We start from the raw sequence: 21539 nt of genomic DNA, 5'->3' as shown, positions 1-21539 counted from the left end.
TTCCTTTGGATTATGATTTTTGGTTTTGCTTTTTTTCACGGACATGCTTCTTTTCATTTTTGTACATTCCCATTTTTGTTTCTTCATTTTTGAATCTATTTATGCTTCCTTTAATACATGTTTTTTGATCGAACTTCAATGTGTAATATCATCTCATTGGTTTCATGCATATCATGATATGGGTTTTGAGATTCACTGACACCCATTGGGTGTATGTGAGGGACATGTGTTTGTTTCGAAACTTGCAATTGGTGTTCTGTCATGTAATTGCCATTTCTGAGTGGGTGGATGCAATACTTGGGTGGGTGTTTTGCATTTGGAGGCTGACCATAGGGACCAGGGATCTAGATTGTGATGACATGTTGGCTGGGGAACATGAGTTGGGGCCTGCTGGCAGGTGCCCCGCAGTGCTGGGGGGTGGGGGTGGTGGGGAACATGAGTTGGACATGGGTGGGGGCCTGGTGGAGGCTGCCCCTGCACTGCTGGAGGGTGGGGGTGGTGGGAGACATGGGTGGGGGCCTGGTGGAGGGTGCCCCTGGATGCTGGGGGGTGGGGGTGGTGGGAGACATGGGTGGGGGCTTGGTGGAGGGTGCCCCTGGATGCTGGGTGGTGGGGATTATGGGAGAAATGGGTGGGGGCCTGGTGGAGGCTGCCCCTGCACTGCTGGGGGGTGGGGGTGGTGGGGAACATGAGTTGGACATCGTTGGGGGCCTAGTGGAGGGTGCCCCTAGATGCTGGTGGGTGGGGGTGGTGGGAGACATGGGTGGGGGCCTGGTGGAGGGTGCCCCTGCACTGCTGGGGGGTGGGGGTTATGGGAGACATGGGTGGGGGCCTGCTGGCAGGTGCCCCTGCACTGCTGGGGGGTGGGGTGGTGGGGAACATGAGTTGGATATGAGTGGGGGCCTGGTGGAGGCTGCCCCTGCACTGCTGGGGGGTGGGGGTGGTGGGGAACATGAGTTGGACATGGGTGGGGGCCTGCTGGCAGGTACCCCACAGAGCTGGGGGGTGGGGGTGTTAGGCGGAAACCAGGTGCAGTTCCCTCTGGGACCACTGCAAAAGATTTAGGACTACAGGTGTTTGGCAGTAAACCCACTTGGTAGCAGTCTGTACCACACAGATTCACTTGGTAGCTGTGGCTGAGCAGTCAGACTTCCCTCAAGAAGAGTTAAGCAGTATGTGGAGTAAAGAATATAGGGCAATTCTTCACAATAAGACAAGCAAACACGCAACGAGGCTCAGTGTAAAGATATTAAGGTATTTATTTATAACGAAACATCTATCAAAAACACTATGGCACTATCACGGCAAACAAGTCAAATACAATTACTCTACGAAGAAGAAACAATCAATCCCCCTAACAATATTTTGACAAGTCTAGGTTCTACCGGCACCACTTATTTGCAGACAGAGGTGTATGCCTCAACCTAGATGGCACTCTAATATTAGTTAGGATGGGAGAGAAAAATAAGCAGGTTACGAAATCAACACAGTTCAATACTTCACGGGAAAAATGCAAGGCAAGAAGGCAAGAATCACAATAGATCATAAAGTTCAGAGGCCAGGCCCACTCGGAGAGAGGCAGGGCGATATGTCCCAAAAAGTCTCTAGTGGAAATGCGTTCGAGTCTTTGTAGCAAATTGTTAACGGCAGATTGAACCAGTTCAGAACAATACGTGAGAAAGCTTGGAGGCGACCCAACGGAAAGGAGAGGATTAAGACACGTCGCTCGATCCGATCGAAAGGGAAGCCAGGCGGACACGGTACCTTGTTGTGGAGGGCCGCTCCGGCGGGGGCAGTTGTTCCTGGTGGTGGAGGCACGTCGGGTCTTTGCCAAGAGTAGAGATGATCTCGTCGTCGAAGAAAAGTGAAGTCCGGTGCACCACCAGGGAAGAGACCAGCCACGGAGTGCTCCATCACAAGGCACCACCTTTTGATCACGGTACACGGGTAGTGGCTATCCGGTTGCCGAGGTGCTCTGCACGGGCAATTCGACCACTGCGTCCTGAGGCGAAGAAAAAGCAAAGGGGCTGGTAGTTCCCACCAGTCAGGGGAAGAGATTCTCCGGCAGGGAGATCTCCTCTGTCGTCGGGAAGTGGTGAGTCGGTTCAGCAGGGCTCCACCGGAGGTGTCGTCGTTGCAGGTCGGCTCAGCTTTACCCTCGTCGGATTCTTAGGTCCTGTGGCGACTTCTGAAGATCCAGTCCCAAAAGCCCTGCTTTTATGCAGAAAACCCCCATTCATTCAGCCTAGCTGTCAATCAACACCTGCTAAGTGGTGAGCGGGAAGGCTCACCACTTGGGCCAATCACACCAGAGTGCGACCGGAGTTGGCAGGACAACTCGGTCCAGGGTGCCTAAACCCCCTCCCACACCCCTGTGGTAACCCAGACAGAATGGCACCACTTTGGAGGGTCTCTGTACAGAGCCCGCCAAAAGTGGAACAAAGGGCTTGACCTTTGGTTTAGGAGTCACCGAGACGAACACAGACGCCATTTTAAAAACCGAGTTCTGGCAGAAAATACCATCCGATAGACTTATTTAAGATAAGTAGACCGGTGGTATGTTAGAGATTAACGAGAAACAGTATCAATCTCTAACAATGGGAAGAATCCCATAGGGTTATGTTCGGGGTCGAACATAACAAGTAGTTTCCAATGCCACCAGCCAAAACTCGATGAGGGGGGAGGGGGCAGTGCCCCCTCGAATAACAGACCTAGGAGTAATCGAATTACCCCTACTAGTACATCCATAATACGATGGTTTGTACTAGTTCTGTTAGTAAATTTAGGTCTAGTAAAGCCAATGGTGACTTTACATGCCCGGGGAGGCAGTAGTCAGTCCCCGGGTATGGAGTCTATGATGGAGGTCCGCTAGGACGCCCCAGTGTTAAGGCACGTAGGGTGCGGTGTAACACACATAGCAAAACATATGAGACCCTATGGAGTAAAAGACCCCATAGCCCATAGAACACATTGACATTCAAAGGAATTACACACATTCATGTCCAAGAGTGGGAGAAAAAGAGTCTCCCTCTTGGCAGGATGGAAAAAAAACAAACTCCAGAAATCCAGCAAAGCTGGTGGGGGACTCACTAGGTTAGGAAATTCAGCCTAAACAGAGAATTCTCCCCAACAGGGGGTGGTGCGGAACATGAGTTGGACATGGGTGGGGGCCTGCTGGCAGGTGCCCCACAGTGCTGGGGGGTGTGGGTGGTGGGGAACATGAGTTGGACATGGTTGGGGGCCTGGTGGAGGCTGCCCTTGCACTGCTGGGGGGTGGGGGTGATGGGAGACATGGGTGGGGGCCTGGTGGAGGCTGCCCCTGCACTGCTGGGGGTGGGGGTGGTGGGGAACATGAGTTGGACATGGGTGGGGGCCTGGTGGAGGGTGCCCCTGGATGCTGGGGGGTTGGGGTGGTGGGAGAAATGGGTTGGGGCCTGGTGGAAGGTGCCCCTGCACTGCTGGGGGGTGGGGGTTATGGGAGACATGGGTGGGGGCCTGCTGGCAGGTGCCCCTGCACTGCTGGGGGGTGGGGGTGGTGGGGAACATGAGTTGGACATGGGTGGGGGCCTGGTGGAGGCTGCCCCTGCACTGCTGGGGGGTGGTGGAGAACATGAGTTGGACATGGGTGGGGGCCTGGTGGAGGCTGCTCCTGCACTGCTGGTGGGTGGGGGTGGTGGGAGACATGGGTGGGGGGCTGGTGGAGGGTGCCCCTGCACTGCTGGGGGGTGGGGGTGGTGGGGAACATGAGTTGGACATGGGTGGGGGCCTTGTGGAGGGTGCCCCTGGATGCTGGGGGGTGGGGGTGGTGGGGCATATGGGTGGGGGCCTGGTGGAGGGTGCCCCTGCACTGCTGTGGGGTGGGGGTTATGGGAGACATGGGTGGGGGCCTGCTGGCAGTTGCCCCTGCACTGCTGGGGGGTGGGGTGGTGAGGAACATGAGTTGGACATGGGTGGGCGCCTGGTGGAGGCTGCCCCTGCACTGCTGGGGCGTGGGGATGGTGGGGAACATGAGTTGGACATGCGTGGGCGCCTGCTGGCAGGTGCCCCACAGTGCTGGGGGGTGGGGGTGGTGGGGAACATGAGTTGGACATGGGTGGGGGCCTGCTGGCAGGTGCCCCACAGTGCTGGGGGGTGGGGGTGGTGGGGAACATGAGTTGGACATGGGTGGGGGCCTGGTGGCGGCTGCCCCTGCACTGCTGGGGGGTGGGGGTGATGGGAGACATGGGTGGGGGCCTGGTGGCGGCTGCTCCTGCACTGTTGGGGGGTGGGGGTGGTGGGAGACATGGGTGGGGGCCTGGTGGAGGCTGCCCCTGGTGGCTGGGGGTGCAGAGGGACATGCGTTGTTGGGCAGTAGTGCAAGTTGACATGTGGGTTGGCTGGGGGGCATGGCCATGGTGGATGGGGTGCCTGCAGGACATGTGCAGGGTAGGCCCCTGTGGTGTGAGCCACCTGCAGGGGCCGTGGAGGGTGTAGAGGGAACACCTGGGAGGACCCACACGTGCAATTCACGTTTGGTGCTCACCGTGCACCCCTGTAATACACGTACCCTGATGGAATCGCGTGTGATACTTTCCGCGCACCCCTGATATACACGTACCCTGCTGATATCGCGTGTGAAACTTCCCGCGCACCCCGAAATACACGTAGCCAGGACATTCGCGTGTGGAACTTCCCGCGCACCCCTGATATACATGTACCCTGCTGACTTTGCGTGTGAAACTTCCCACGCACCCCAAGATACACGTAGCCAGGAGATTCGTGTGTGTAACTTCCCGCGCACCCCTGATATACATGTACCCTGCTGACTTTGCGTGTGAAACTTCCCACGCACCCCAAGATACACGTAGCCAGGAGATTCGCGTGTGGAACTTCCCGCGCACCCGTGGAATACACGTACCCTGCTGATATCGCGTGTGTAACTTCCCGCGCACCCCGAAATACACGTAGCCTGGACATTCGCGTGTGGAACTTCCCGCGCACCCCTGATATACAGGTACCCTGCTGAATTCACGTGTGAAAATTCCCGCGCACCCCTGATGTACACGTACCCTGATGGAATCGCGTGTGGAACTTCAAGCGCACCCCTGAAATACACGTACCCAGCTGAAATGACGTGAGGTGCTTCCCGCGCACCCCAGTGGTACATGTAGCCCGCTTGCCGTGCTGGTACAGGGTTGGCGCAGCCCTTTGCGCTGGATTGGGGATTTTGATGGCTTTTCCCTGCGCTAGGGCGTTCTTGGGGGCGTAACTGGCGCTGCTGCAGGGTTGCTGCGCCACTGTGCGCCAGGGCTGGTTTTGGTAGCTGGGATCCATGAAAACGCTGTGCGCGGAAATGTGTTTTGGCGCACGCGGCTGGCGCAGGGATTCGCACGCGCACACTGTGCGCCAGCCGCGTGCGCCACTTGTGCGCTGAATTCTATGAATTACCCCCTTAGAGTTTTTATGGTTGCCCTTCCCAAAGTTGAACCTATACACTTGATCTCGCACTTTGTATTCCCTTACAGATGTCTTCCTATCATAATATGTTTTTGCACTGTCAGCAGCCCTCTCCACATTTCACTGCATAAATGCAAATGCATGTTGTAAGTGCTTCCTCAATTCCACATATTTGTGAATTGTGGAGGCATTTACAAGTGTTTGCTCATGGGTCCTGAACAGTAAATGCTGTGGCAACACAATCTTTCTTCCTATTAGTACTTAATGATGGTTGAGATTTGTAGAATTAGCGGGGGTCGATCTAATGGCCATCAATACTAACGACAGCCTAAAGGTCCCAACTAGAACCTTCCTCAGATACACATTTATTTAATATGTCGACAATTGACCTATTGCTCCTTTCTACACCACCTGAAGAAGAAGGCCGATATGAGATGTGTAGTTTCCTTTTCAAACCCAATATTTGCCACATTTTGGAAATGAATGCACTAGCGAAATTACTTCCCCGGTCTGACTCTATCCTTTGTGGTAACCCAAATCTTGAAAAAAATATGACTCATCAGTAACCTGGCTGCTGTTTGTGCACTGAAATCTGGTGCGGGAACACATTCAACCCTTTGGACATTAGACACACCACTGTTAATAAATATTTATTTCCTCTGGCTGATCTTTTTATAGGCCCAACATAGTCGATTTGCAAATCATACCATGGAAGGGTCAGACCTATTTTCATTAATGGGGCTATGCGTAGGTGAAGCAGGTTGAAATTGTGCACACACTAGACACCCTCTGGTGTATAGTTCAACATCTTGGGACATATGTGGCCAATATGCATAATCTTTTAAGTGTCCTGCAGTTATCGCATCATGTACATGATGTAACATCAGTCCCCAAAATGACAAGGGCACCACCCACTGGATTTGACCTGTTAGTGATTCTCTAATCACCAATCCGTCTTGTAACCTAATTTTCGTTTTGTTTTTCAGCAATACTCCCAATTCTTCTTTCCCTTTACAATAATTTTCAGTCAGAGGATTTTGTTCTACATCTACTAAGTGATCCTAAAATATGCCTAAAATTGGGTCTTCTTTTTGTGCTTTGATCAGGTCCTGATCTGGGGTATCCAAACTCATTGCACTACAGGCTGTTCAACTTTTTTTGGAGATTTGGAGTGTGTTATTGCATCTACATGTACTTCACCAGGTAGGTATTCAATGGGAAACAACTCTCCCATCACTGCTCCATTTTCAGCAAACTGATCTGCCTTGTCATTCCCCTCTTTGTCCTCACCTGGCGTCTTTAGATGACCTTGGATTTCTCTCCAATGAATTATTAAATCTTTTTCTGACACAAGTTTGTCCATGGCTTGAATCATCTTGCCATGTTTAAGAGGTGCTTTGTTATATGTGAGCATACCTTTTACATTCCAGCTAGGTAAATATTCTACAAAACTGTTCCGCACATAATCAGAGTGAGTCACTAGAATTATCTCTTTGAGTTTGTTTCCAAATGCGGTAGCAATTGTGTATAAATGGCAGCCAACTCTGCTACTTGACTACTTCTAGGCCCAATCCTCAAGCTTACCCTTGGGAAGTTGTCACATTAAAACCGGATATTTCCTATTCCTGCCACAAGCTCTTTTTCTGTGTTATTTTCCACATGGTATGCACACCCATTTACATACACTGTTGGTAAATCCCTACACAGCCTCATTGAATGCTTTGTGTGGAGATTGTTCAAATTCATTCAAGTTGGATTCTATTTCTGCTTCATTGGCTGTACATTCAGCTGCACAATCATGCAGATCGGCTAGCCCTTGGTCTTCTGGGCTCTTTTTGTTTTGTTCATATTTTACTTCCACAGGGAACCCCTGAAGTGCCAATGTCCAAGAAGTAATTCTGGACTATGCCAAATTCCCTGACCTAATTCTTTTACTTTTCAGAAATTGTAGGGGTTGGTGATTGGTTTCAATAATCACTCCCCTTGAAGGATGGGATGGGAATGCTACAATGCCCAAACAGTGGTTAGGAGTGCTGTTTCACATTCACTGAACTTAGTTTCAACCTGAGATAACACCTTGCTAGCATATGTAATAGTGTTGTTATTCACATAATGCCTTTGAGATAACACTGCTGACATACACTCGTCATTGAACCGTATCTCTACAAAGAAATCCTGGTTCTTTATGGGATATGTCAAACATGGCGCCTTCATGAGTCATTCTTTTAGCCTGGCCAGCTCTTCATACTGCTCCTTTCCCCACTTCCAGGGTGCACCTTGTTTCAATAATTTGGTTAAAGGTTAGGTAATCTCTGCGTAATTTTCAATAGATTTCCTGTTATAGCCTGTCATCCCTAATACACTCTTGAACCCTTTCAAATTAGTAGGATATTTCAATTTCTGTATAGCCTCCACCTTTTTCTTTTGTGGATTTAACCCATCCACAGTCACCTCATGCCCTAAGAAATTCACTTTCTTTGTACACCATTGTGCTTTTTGTAAAGACACCTTGGGGCCCGCCTTCTGTAACTGGCCAAGCACATGTCTAATCTCATTGAAATGACTTTTCAGATTCTCAGTTTTAATTAGCACATCATCTACATAAACGATTGTCCCCCTCTCTGCTGCATCTGTGAGCGCCTTCCTCAAAAATATTCCAAAGGCACTCCCACTATCGACATATCCAAAAGGTGTCCAGACCATGCATATTGGGATTTGTCAAAAGAAAATGCAAACACTTTTTGTATATCTTCAGCCAGTGGCTCACCCCAGTATCCAGCTGTAAGATCTAAAGTGGTAAACACATTTGGCCCGTGGACCTGTGCGAGACCCTGATCAATAAATGGAAGTGGCCACCTTGAAACAGGTACTCTTTTGTTTAACTCTCGTAGGCCCTTACACAAACGCCATTGGCCATTAGGTTTTAACTCACCCAAAATGGGATTATTTGATGTGCTATAAATGAGCCTAATGATTGCTCTGGATTCAAGATTTTTAATTATCTGAGCTAATGAGTCCAAACATGTCAGGGGCAACTGATATTGACGCACAAGTACTGGTTCCCTACCATGTCCCTCTGGCAATGTGTCAACATGCAAATTGGTTAGGCCGCAACTGATCCTTTTCTTCTTCATTGGTACATGCATCTGCAGCCTGAACCTGCTCTTCTACCATTTTTGAAAATTCTGGGAAGTCATCTAATAGAGGAACCTCTGTACTCTCCTCTAACCATGGAGCTCTATCTCTTTGGAGAGTTGACACATTTAAATATTTGGGAATGTTGACTTCCATTTCAATATGCTGCTTTTCTGTTTCATTTTTGTTTAAATCAAATACGATGTAATTAGCTTGGTGACAGCAAACTGTCTCACTTGATTAATAATGATACACAGACTGAATTTAAATATTTCTTTAGGTTGAGAATCCAAAGACTCTGCCAACTCACCCTTTGCATTCACATATCTTTCAGGGATATTCCCAATCACTGCATTACTGAAATCTGCAGTGTACTGAGTTTTTTGTATCGCCATTCCTAATGCTGAATTCACCTCTAAAGAAATATCCTGGCATCCTTTATTTTCCACCAATATTTTAATGGGTCCTTCCCCAATCTCTACCAGTGGTGTATATTCACATTCTAGCCCTTGCTGCTCATGGATTCATTTAGGCACACAAATGCTTCGGAATCTTTCATCTGTTGCACCTTTCTGTGTTTTAGCGCTATTTTACCTTTTTTGGTAAATATGGGGATGGTAATGTGCCTTCCCACCTCTACTTCAATCGCATATAGTACCATCTGTGCACAATGGTAAGCTTGTCCCTGTTAGGCGGAAACCTGTGCAGTTCCGTCTGGGACCACTGCAAAAGATTTAGGACTGCAGGTGTTTGGCGGTGAACCCACTTGGTAGCAGTCTGTACCACACAGATTCACTTGGTAGCTGTGGCTGAGCAGTCAGATTTCCCTCAAGAAGAGTTGAGCAGTATGTGGAGTATACAAAATAGGGCAATTCTTCACAGCAAGATTTGAGCTTCATTTTTTCAAGTTCAAAATAAGCAGGGTTACTTGTGGGACCTGGTATGGGCCCCGTAGGCACAGCTGTTAAGGCAGGTAGAGGAGCAGGGGAGACAGTTTTGTTAGCCTCTCCGTCCTCGTCAGCCTCTTCATCGCTATCATCAGAATTACGATTCAGATCAACACCATCAATGTTATCTACATTTGCTGGAGAGATTGGTTCCTCTGAACCAGTACCCAGACTTTGGTTCGCCAGCAATCTCTCTATTAGTTCTAACTTCTTGCCTCTTACAGAAAGATTCTCTTGCCTACAGAGAGCTCGCAAACTCTCAGTATTTTCACCTGACAAGGACTCTTGACTGTAAGTTTCCATCGTAGACATGTTTTTTTTTTTTTGAAAGTTTGCTTTTTGTGCTAAGTTTTGTGGTTAGTTATCCCACAGTGTCGAAAAGCACTCTAAACTGTATACTTGATACAAATCCCACTGCTGTACACCAGTGTTAGGCGGAAACCTGTGCAGTTCCCTCTGGGACCACTGCAAAAGATTTAGGACTACAGGTGTTTGGCGGTGAACCCACTTGGTAGCAGTCTGTACCACACAGATTCACTTGGTAGCTGTGGCTGAGCAGTCAGACTTCCCTCAAGAAGAGTTGAGCAGTATGTGGAGTGTACAAAATAGGGCAATTCTTCACAGCAAGACAAGCAAACACGCAACAAGGCTTAGTGTAAAGATATTAAGGTATTTATTTATAACGAAACATCTATCAAAAACACTATGGCACTTTCACGGCAAACAAATCAAACACAATTACTCTACGAAGAAGAAACAATCAATCCCCCTAGCAATATTTCGACAAGTCTAGGTTCTACCGGCACCACTTATTTACAGACAGAGGCGTAAACCTCAACCTAGATGGCACTCAAATATTAGTTAGGACGGGAGAGAAAAAGATAGGCAGGTTACGAAATCAACACAGTTCAATACTTCACGGGTAAAATGCAAGGCAGGAAGGCAAGAATCACAATAGATCGTACAGTTCAGAGGCCAGGCCAACTCGGAGAGAGGCAAGGCGATATGTCCCAAAAAGTCTCTAGTGGAGATGCATTCCAGTCTTTGTAGCGAATTGTTATCGGCAGATTGAACCAGTTTCAGAACCATAAATGAGAAAAGCTTGGAGGCGACCCACCGGAAAGGAGAGGATTAAGACACCTCACTCGAACCGATCAAAAGGGAAGCCAGGCAGACACGGTACCTTGTTGTGGAGGGCAGCTCCGGCGGGGGCAGTTGTTCCTGGTGGTGGATGCACGTCGGGTCTTTGCCAAGAATAGAGATGATCTCGTCGTCGAAGAAAAGTGAAGTCCGGTGCACCACCAGGGAAGAGACCAGCCGTGGAGTGCTCTGTCACAAGGCACCACCTTTTGGTAGTGGTACAGGGGTGGTGGCTATCCGGTTGCCGAGGTGCGCTGCACGGGCAATTCGACCACTGCGTCCTGAGGCGAATAAAAAGCAAAGGGGACTAGTTGTTCCCACCAGTCAGGGGAAGAGACTCTCTGGCCGGGAGATCTCCTCTGTCATCGGGAAGTGGTGAGTCGGTTCCGCAGGGCTCCACCGGAGGTGTCGTCGTGCAGGTCGGCTCAGCGTTACCCTCGTCGGATTCTTAGGTCCTGTGGCGACTTCTGAAGATCCAGTCCCAAAAGCCCTGCTTTTATGCAGAAAACCCCCATTCATTCAGCCTAGCTGTCAATCAACACATGCTAAGTGGTGAGCGAGGAGGCTCACCACTTGGGCCAATCACTCCAGAGTGCGACTGGAGTTGGCAAGGCAACTCGGTCCAGGGTGCCTAAACCCCCTTCCACACCCCTGTGGTAACCCAGACAGAATGGCACAACTTTGGAGGGTCTCTGTACAGAGCCCGCCAAAAGTGGAACAAAGGGCTCGACCTTTGGTTTAGGAGTTACAGAGACAAACACAGACGCCATTTTACAAACCGAGTTCTGGCAGAAAATACCATCCGATAAACTTATTTAAGATAAGTAGATCGGTGGTACATTAGAGATTAACGAGAAAAAGTATCAATCTCCAACAATGGGACGAATCCCATAGGGTTAGGTTCGGGGTTGAACATAACAAGTAGTTTCCACTGCCACCAGCCAAAACTCGAGGGGGACGGGACAGTGCCCCCTCGAGTATCAGATCCAGGAGTAATCGAATTACCCCTACTAGCACGTCCACAATAAGATGGTTTGTACTAGTTCTGTTAGTAAATTTAGGTCTAGTAAAGCCAATGGTGACTTTACATGCCCGGGGAGACAGTAGTCAGTCCCCGGGTATGGAGTCTATGGTGGAAACAGTATTTCACTAATAGGTGTAATTAATACTTCCTGTCTCATCCTGTGTTTCCCTATCTTAAGGTCGACCTCAGTGACACCTTCGATAGGTATTTCCTCACCATTAAAATTGTGCACCTGACATTAATTTTGTCTCTCCTTTAAGTAATTTTGTGGGGATCTCCCTTCATTGGTACTTTTTATCAACTCATTGGACATTATCGTGGCCTGTGCACCTGTTTCAATCATTGCAAATGCATTGCATGTTTCTACTTTCTCTAGCACACACAAAAAGTGTGCATTTTTACTGATTTCAGGACTCTGCTTTCTTAGTCCCTTTTAACTTCTTGCTAAACACATGGGCATGTGAACTGATATTTTTCCCTCCTTTTGGTCCATTTCATTTTGGGAACCTTTCTTTATTTTTCCATGTTCAGAACCCATTTGGAGTGTATCCACTATCTGCCCTCTGACCTGGGACCATCAGTGTTTACACTGCAGTTTTGTGACTGAACATTTTCACAAAGATCACGTGATAGCCTGTCATTTTCTGGCTGTTGAAATATGTGTGGCTAAAAATATTCCTTAGGTGACTGGCCGGCGCCCTCTTTTGAGCAACCATTTTTCTGTCTGGGTTTGAATAGGATCCTGACTATCATTAGATGATATTCTAACATCTACTCTTATCTCTTTATCAGGTGTTTTATCTTCACATAAAATGTTCTTTTCAAATCTGTCCCACTGTTCTTTAGGTTTTCATTCATTTTCTGCTTTTTGTTCTTCATCTGCACACACTTCGATAGTCTAGTTCATCTCTAAATTAAACCACACTTCCTATTTGTGTGTGTGTATCCCTTGTCTCACTTTCATTTGTTAGTATTTTCATTTTTGAATGAGCAAGTAATTCCAGACCGTTACACAAAACTGGTTCATGGGCTTATGTTTTTTATCATTCCAGGGCCTATTAAATAGTCACTTGTTGTCAGAACGCACAAGATCACTCCTATGACATTCCACACCTTCACCTGGCTGCTTTTTTTGGACTGCAGAGACTTTTCCTATTTGCTCAGACAACATTTTAACTTGGGCCTCAAGACACAGAAATCATGTCCCTTGATTCCTCTCTTTGCAGCCTCGGCCGAGATTGGTTAAATTCACCCTGATTGGGCCTATTTTGGTACCTCCCAGGAGATGGATTTCTATTTGGGTTGTTTCTGAACTCTTGGGCCACAGGAGGTGGAGAGCACGGTGAAACCATTCTTTGACTGTGGTCGACTGGTGGTGGTGACTGGTTATAATGGCGTGGTGCATAATTTATATTTTGTCTTTCATTTGGTGGGAACTGTCCCCTATGCTGATTTCCATTTTCAATTCATCTATGCACATACTGTGGCCTGCCTTGATGGCCATATACCATGATATTAGGGTCAAACCTGCTCTGCACCCCCAGTGTCTGGTATGGGCCATAGTTCCTTTGATTTTTATTTTGATTGTTATTCATGCCTGACATATCATCCGGAATACTACCCTAGGGTTATCACCCAAATATCTAGGATTAATGTAAGTCTCTCTATTGCTCGGGTCACTTGATTGGAACATAGGGGTCTGGGATGGCATCCTCTGTGGTGGTGCTCCCTTCTGGTTAGGTGTCATGCTGTTCCTTGCCTGAGTTTGGGCTGATTCAAGTGGCAATTTTGCAGATTTTAGCTCCATTATTGCTGGTGTGCAATTGTTAGATTTTGATTTTGTCTCTCTATTACAATAGATTACCTCATACAATTTAGTCCCTTCTCTACAATCCACTCTAGCAATTTTTCTCTGTCAAACTCACAAATTAACTGTGATGTAATGTCTTTTTTGAAGACCATAATAGTATGCAGTCTTACATTTTGCAAAATTAGGTTCAAAAGACACATCAAAACGGGAAAAGGCCAGTTTTAACTCTTTGAGGAACCGGTGAGGTGACACTTTGTTGTCATTGTATATGCTACCTTTTTGGCCTCTTGCATCGCCTGGTAAAGTGAGAAATTATGTCTAACCTCTTTCTCAAAGTCTGCCCAAGACAGGTTTTCTTGTTCATTTTTCTTAGGTGGACAGGTTTGATGATAACCACCAGCGGGTGAATCAAATCCCCCAAATGGGCTACAATCAGGCTCCCTCGGGCAGGGCTGGGGTTGAACTCAATTCCATTAAATATAGTCCCTTGTTGTTTTTCCTGAGAGTTAAAACTAAATATTTGGTGTTCCAAATCTTTGCACCGTGTATGAAGTCGGTCTGCCTCCTGACAAAGGTTAGAGTTCTCATCACTAATCTTATTAATCACGGCTTGCATTTCATTTATTTGCATTTGTCACTGATTAAACTCTCTGTCCTTCTTGTCATTAACCTATAACATTTTAACCATTTCTTGTTCTATAGCATGACATTTCTTTTCTCTCACGATGTTATTCTTTTGAAGCATTTGCATCTCCAAAGTGTGTTAGATCGCTCTAATTCTGATTTTAGACACTTTATTTGCTTACTTGCCTCATCCAAGCGGGTCTGTAATTTAGTAATCACTTCAGAATCATTCTCCTGCGGTCTTGAAGACCGATTTAAAAGAAACCAAAGCTTTGCACATAATCTTATTATGCAATCTTTTTCTGCATTCTTGTCTGAAGCCCTGAAAAGTCTTAACAGGTAGACCTGTACAATACTCCCTTCTTCAAAGATGTCTTGCAATGACTCTTTTTGCACTTCTTCATATATGCGGTTTCGCCATAAAACTGCATTTTCTTATGACCACACGCCATGGGGAAATAGCATTGCCTCGGGGTAGCTTGCCAGCTCAGAAAAATCGGCTTCAATTTGGGACATAATAACACTGTGCGATGCCACACTATCACCTCACAAAATGAGTTCCCTTAAGTGTATCAAATGGCTGTGCTAATGCACTTGCCACACCCAGTTACTGCTTTAACATTCCTGCCACAGGCCAACGCACGAAAATATGTTAGGTATTTTGTCAGAGGGCTATACCTAATATCGTGTTATTCTCTTATGGTGGTAAAGTGGTATGGCATTATGATAGTAATGCCCTTGTGGTGTGACAAAACTCTCCTCTAATACCTGTATTCTATTTAGGGTCAACTCTAAACATAGATTATCAGGCTTTGTACACTTGGAATCTTTACAGTGCTAACTGTCACCCCAGCAACTTATCTATGAGGCTGGACTACTGCCTTTGGTAGATTTGTTCAGCTGTAAGCATGCATAGCTGAACCACCGCACTCACACTCTGTCTATCTACAGCACCCACAACGAATCAAATGATACAACCCAAACACCATAAATGTCTCAAAACACTCAATGACTTTTTTCGTGTGTATTTATCTTGGCAAATAGACTTACTGATCATGAACAGCAACATTGAACAGCGATGCAATTAACAGTGTCAATATGGGTCAGCAAGGAAAAAAAACATTTCAGCATTAACTCAACTCAATGACAAAATAGCATGTGTTTAACACGCTTTGACCTTGGGTCGTGCAACTTGGCAGGATCCACGCTTAATACCGCAAACATGTAACTTCTCTAAACATCATTTGAAATGTGTTGAATTCTTTACATAAACAGATAGACTCACTTTGAGCATGGGTAAGATTTATGCGCTGTTATCGCGGGAAACGCCTCTGTGTCAGTTGGCAGCAATTGCAGTCGCGACCTCCAGCCCACAGGGATAATGCAAACTCTATGCCAGGATAAGTGCTCCCCCGTCTATCGCCTGCCTTCTGCTCAGCTGTTGTTCGTCTGCCTGGAGGCCTATGTCATATATATATATGGTCAATATTTGCAGCAAAAGCAATGGCAGTTTTTGCAGCAAAATAGTTAATGCAAAATGAGGGTTTTCAAAAACATGAAACACAGGAGGTATGGGGTGTTTTTTTTTCTGTACCTTGATGTTTCCTCAAATAGGTAGCGCTCCAACAAGACGAAACCGATCTGCTGAAAATTGCTGGTATGTTTATCATTTTTTTATTTTGCCTTTTGGGACGTGTAGTCCAAGATTTCCCCATATGCAGTACTTCAACTCTCAGAAGGAAAAAAAAACAAAGCCAGGTCTGGTTTCCCATCCCCCAAATGGAAGGGGGAATGTTTCCATGGATGCTCACAAATTACAGGAACACTGAAATTATTAAAGTCCTGCACACTGGAGCACAGACTATCCTACACTTACTGGACATCCAAAACTGGAGTGCCTGCAGTAACAAATGAGGGCATGCAGGGGCAGTGTGGTGTAGATGTCAGCACAGTGCAACCAAAAAGAAACGCTTTGTTAGGGTTTTCCCTCTGCAGGGAGTAGCCCTGCATTATACCCCACAGCCAGTCTTCAAGAGGGTGTTGGGAAAACTTGTGCACAGCTGTCTCCTCTGGAACACCCAAGTTCAAGAGCATGCTACACAAAAGGTTAGTGTCCCATGACAGTCACTATGGCTGCAATAACGAAAGGAGAGGCGAGATGAAAACAAGTGATCATCCCCAGGGTTAGAGTGACTCCTACAGCAGAAAACTAAATGCTGTCACAGGGAACTCCACTTTGAAACACAATAGAGCTGTAAGGGTCAAATGCTGCTGTCTTTTAATCCATCCACTTCAGTGCTTTACTAAAGCTTTTTGACTTTCGACTTAAAGTTCACACTGCCCAAATTGAAATGCTGGTGGTGTGTTACACATACATGTCACCATTTTCCAATCCATTCCTGAGACTTAAATGCAGTCCTGGTTTGAACTTTGCATTCTGGGGCTTGAAGACCTGACTTTTCACGTTGCAAGTCCCACAATGAACAGTTAAAACCAGAACTTGGACTATTGGAATGAAAAATATTGGCATGTGTGTTTAAATGGAGGAGTAATTATTGTACAGCTCCATTTAACCCTCTGCCCCATTTTGAAGCAGTGACAACATGGAGGAGGGTCAATGAGCAGAGAAAAGCTTTCCACTATGCATTCCTCCTCCATCTGGTCAGCATACATGTCAACATTATCCATTCCATACAGTTGATGCTTGTCAAGCAATGGTTATTTTGGGCTTTTAAACAGGACTTCAGTAAAGGATATGCATGGTGCTTATAAATTGAGTGACTGAAGATGTTATTATTACGCCAGCAGCATGTTTACAACTCACTTAAGTCTTTAACCCTCAGATGACTGCTTTGAAAAAACACTGTCAGGCACTTGAGTGCAAACTTTGATGGGAAGGTTGATTAAAGCGAGCTCAAGTGTTCCCTTGTGGGGGAGTTATGGGCATGGAAAGTCAATAATGGGTAGGAATGGGCAGTAGGGATTAGCATGGAAAGTTAATGGGTGGGCATATAACCAAACAACACCTATAGACTGTGGGCCTCTTTCCAATCCTGGCGGTATGGAAATATGGGTGCCGGTAGCAATGTACCGGCACCCTTTCCAGACTGCCAGACTACGAGATTGCCTGCAGGGTCCGGATCTCCCGGCAGGTCCGACCAGCCGGGACTACTGGCTCCTGTAGGCTTGGTTTTCATGCCAGCATTGGCAACGTTAGCAATGGTGGCCTGACATCCTGGCCTGTCGCCACCTGTAATATCCTGGTGGCACCGGGATATCAGGCAGCGGAAATGGTGTTACAAGGTTGGCGCTAACCTGCCGGTAGCACCAATGCGTTATCACTGACCTCGTAATGAGGCCTAGTGAGTCTGTCCTCATATGTCATATATCGTTCATCCCTATCGGCACTCTAATGCAATAGTTCGGCTTACTTAATAGCCCAAACTAAAAAGGCTACTTAACATGAATGGTGGTATTCAATTGTACAGACATTTGTGCTCATTGACTAGTGTAACAATTACATTTGCACTTCTGGAGGAATGCAAAAATTACCTCTAGAAGTGGTTTGCTCCCAATTTGCAGGCTTCTGTGCAAAAGCATTTCATCTGGTTCAAAGTGTTAGTATCCCTGGAAAACTGGCTAAATGCTTCCATTCAGTAGTGCCTCTTCTCTAACACCTTAGCCCAAAATGTTTACAAATACAAATGTTTTCACTTACCTGCCACCTCAACGCCTTCTCGCCTACATCTGCAACTTCTCCTTCTCTCTCTCTGTCTCTCTGTCTCTGCCTCTCTCTCTCTCTCTCTCTCTCTCTCTGTCTCTCTCAAACTCTCAAATACATTGTTGTTTTTCCTGTAACATTGGTGTTTTTGCGTTAAACTTGAAGGAGTGGAATAAAGCTTTGTAAAGAATATATTCCTGTCTAATTGGGATGCAACACAAGTGTAAAGTACACCTGATGGTTGCTGTGGGGGCATATGAGCGGCATCGGAACATATCACTGGGGGATTTGGAGAGCAAACAGCTGGTCAAAGAAAGAATGAAATAAAATCGGGAGATTGGCAGGGTTACTGTACTAGAGCAAGCGCAAACTTAATGTATAATTTACTGTCACATAAAAGTTAAAATGCCACATTCCATTCGGGAAATGTTGTAGAGCAACAAATAGTACTCCTGGTTTGCCCATAATAAATGCATGATTACAAGGCCAGGAAAGAAAAATCTAGGGCTGTCATCTGCTGAAATATTCTGATTATCTCATGGAAATATTTTATTGTCCAACTATGTCATTAGACTTTAACAAATATATTAGGTGTTGCCCTGGTTGTGTCAAAACAAAGTCTTTACATGAATAGCCAGTGGGTTTGTAAAATAAAAGGAAAAGAGCATTTCTCATCAGTGAGGCGGTCAACAAATAGCAAGATAACAGTGCCATCACCAATTTTCTCATGTGAGCATTGGCCATCTGGGGATGATCAAACAAGGTAAATGTACAAATTCAGATTAATTATGTCATCCTATGCTCTCAGTCAGTTTCACTAGACTACCAACTCCCAGTTGAAATCTACATGTTGTCTTTTAAGTATGGGTGATGAGGGTTGTTATGTAGTTAATGACTACTGCACAGTACATTAATCACGCTACTTAGAATATGTCTGAAGATCCCTTTATATTGCACAAAGTATTATTATCATTAATAAAGGGCAGAGGAAAATATCAATATTTAATAATAGGAGGTTATTTGTTGCCAGGCTTGAATACAGAGTGAAAAAGCTTCTCGATACCCAGGAAAGTGCTCTAACCTATAGTCCACCTCTGGCAATGATTTGTGCCTTAGCGCATATGAACCTACTTTCATCCCATGACACCTGTTGACAGAGCGTGTTTGCACACATCCACCAGGAACTCAATTGAATGACACGGTTTATAGTGATATTTTCGAATGGCATATTTTCGAATGCCATTATGTCGGCGCAATTTTGACGAATTTTTTTTCCACATTTTCCATTTTTTTATTTTATGTTTCAAATGGGGGTGTTCACCCTCCCAAACCCCTGGGGGTTTTTTTTACACTTTTTTTTACTTATCAAACAAACAAAAAATATATATTCTAAAAAAAAAAATCGGCAAAATGTTTTCGACATAATGTTGTTTCGAAAATATGTATTCGAAAATATGACCGGATACCGAATGACACACTGACACCAACTAGCAAAATGGTAAATAGTACCTTGCACACCTGTATCAACCATGTCCAATTAGCTTTTGGATCCAAGATAGTGATGATATGTGAAATTGACTTGTTGGGTAATTAGAAAGAATGATTTGTCAAAATGTCACACTGAAGTACATTAGATATACCCCCTTACCACACTTGCTGCTATTTTATAAGTACCATCTGTTTGTTGATCTGCTATACTATCTCCCACTCCCACATATCCGTTTTCGTGCTCTACAATGACTTATTTTGCTGCAGTTGCAGAATACAAATCTATGCTTACCATTGAACGCTCTAATAACAATGTACCAACAATGTCATGCAAATTGTACAATGGTTATTATTGACATTAATGCAGAGCGCATGTGTTGTTTAGTCAGCACATGTTGCACCATTTGCCCCAAATACAAGTCTTCTTATGTGGATGAGTGACCTGTTTAATTTATATTTCATTTTCCAATCAATAATATGCCTAAAGAGAAACGAATGACATCTCTCTACTCTGTCCATGGTGTGGTGACACAAGGAAACCGCACCTCTGTAAGGGGTTTCCTTCTGAAATAATGGACTGTGCTCATTGAGCTTATGTGGCCTGGCATAAATACATGCAAATACAAAATAAATACTGGGGTGTAAAACAGACCATCTTGTCTGCTCTATTCACAAATCTCTCCACTGTCACAAAATTCAACAGAATCAAGCTTGCAAAGGACCTGAAATATGTTTCTTAACACATCTTTATTAGTTTATTTTTTACAACGAGCAAATCAAATCAGGTCGTCCAGGTACACGAGATGCATGAAATAACATCTACATGGTCAGAATAGTCGTTCACAATAATGTGATCAGTTCAAATGATCAAATCAGAAGTTCAAGTATTCTGGGTAAATTCAAAACATACAAAGAAAACGTTCTATCAGTTCCTAGTAAGCCCAGGTCCTGGCCTCACTGCCTAGCTTCACACAATGAAAAACATGTGGGGGATATATTCAAGCTGATCCAACCGAAACAAAGAACTCCAAGACAAATGTCAGTTCTCAGTCTATGGTATTTGAAGTTATCTCAGTCATACTCTTGTACAGTTGGAGAGACCTCCGTATGCATCTCACACCTAAAGTGGAGTCTGTTATTTGATTCTGTAGTCAGTGATTCATTGTAGCTGGCCAAAAATAAGGCCCAGAGCCAGAGGAAGACAGGCAGCCACCCTATGGTCTTTACTGGGAGATAGTTCTCTCACCACCTCCCACTCTCACAGTCCTGGCTCTACAGCCTCCCAACTCAAACGCCCACTCTTCCTGGATATCTTGCTATATGTTTGTACCTGACATACTTTCTCTTATATGTTTGTCCACTTCTTCTTTGTCCTCAATTTTCACCTCCACCCACCCGAAGCTTTGGACATGGTCATTATTCCACCCTTCCCAAGGTCTCCCTTTTCAGACTCAGGGCTTGCCCCTCTCCATTCTAGCACTTTAACTCTTACATGGTACAACATACCATGCTCTTCTCTTCCCGTGGTAGTTTCCCATCTCCCTTCCCTCTGTCAGCTCCTCTTTTGTTTGTTTCTCCTGGACCTTCGTTTCCTCCTCCTCTGTGTGTTTAGCTCACCTTCCTCTCTCAAACATTTGTATACCATCTCTCTCCAGCCTCCTTTCTTTACCCCCTGGTATTCCCCCTCTCCACCTCGCCTCTTTTCTCACCCCTCACCTCACCCCTCTTTGATTGCATTGTTACTGCCCACCCACCTCTTCTTTAGACAGATCCACCCCAGACACCTGCATATTAAGCTGGGGAAATAGCTATGGGACATTGGGCTCATCTTGAGAACAGAGCATTGTCATGCAACATGGGGTTGATGCATAGGGAAACAATTAGAAGCTGGAGGAGTATGGCATAACATGCAATATAAATCCCACAATGATAAAGTGCTGCATGCGTCACCACCTTATATTTGTCTCCTCTCACCACCTCCTCCTTAGGTGTCTTTGCATCTAGATATAGCTTTGAAATATCCTCTTTCTCTCACTTGCCTCCTGGGTCTCTCTTCCAAGCATGAGGGTCTTTCCCCCAAGTCCAGAGTCTATCTCTCTCTCCATTTACTTGGCTCCTCTCTCTCTAGCCTCCTGGGTCTCTTGTCATACCTCCTAGTTTATTTTCACGACATCCTCCTGGGTCCCTTGCTCCCCAGTCTCATGGACCTCTCGA

This window comes from Ambystoma mexicanum, chromosome 10 (assembly GCF_040938575.1).
Source record: "Ambystoma mexicanum isolate Mex_15411 chromosome 10, UKY_AmexF1_1, whole genome shotgun sequence".
Lineage (NCBI taxonomy): Eukaryota > Metazoa > Chordata > Amphibia > Caudata > Ambystomatidae > Ambystoma > Ambystoma mexicanum.
The sequence above is the reverse complement of the archived record's forward strand: the minus strand, read 5'-3'. Positions refer to the sequence as shown.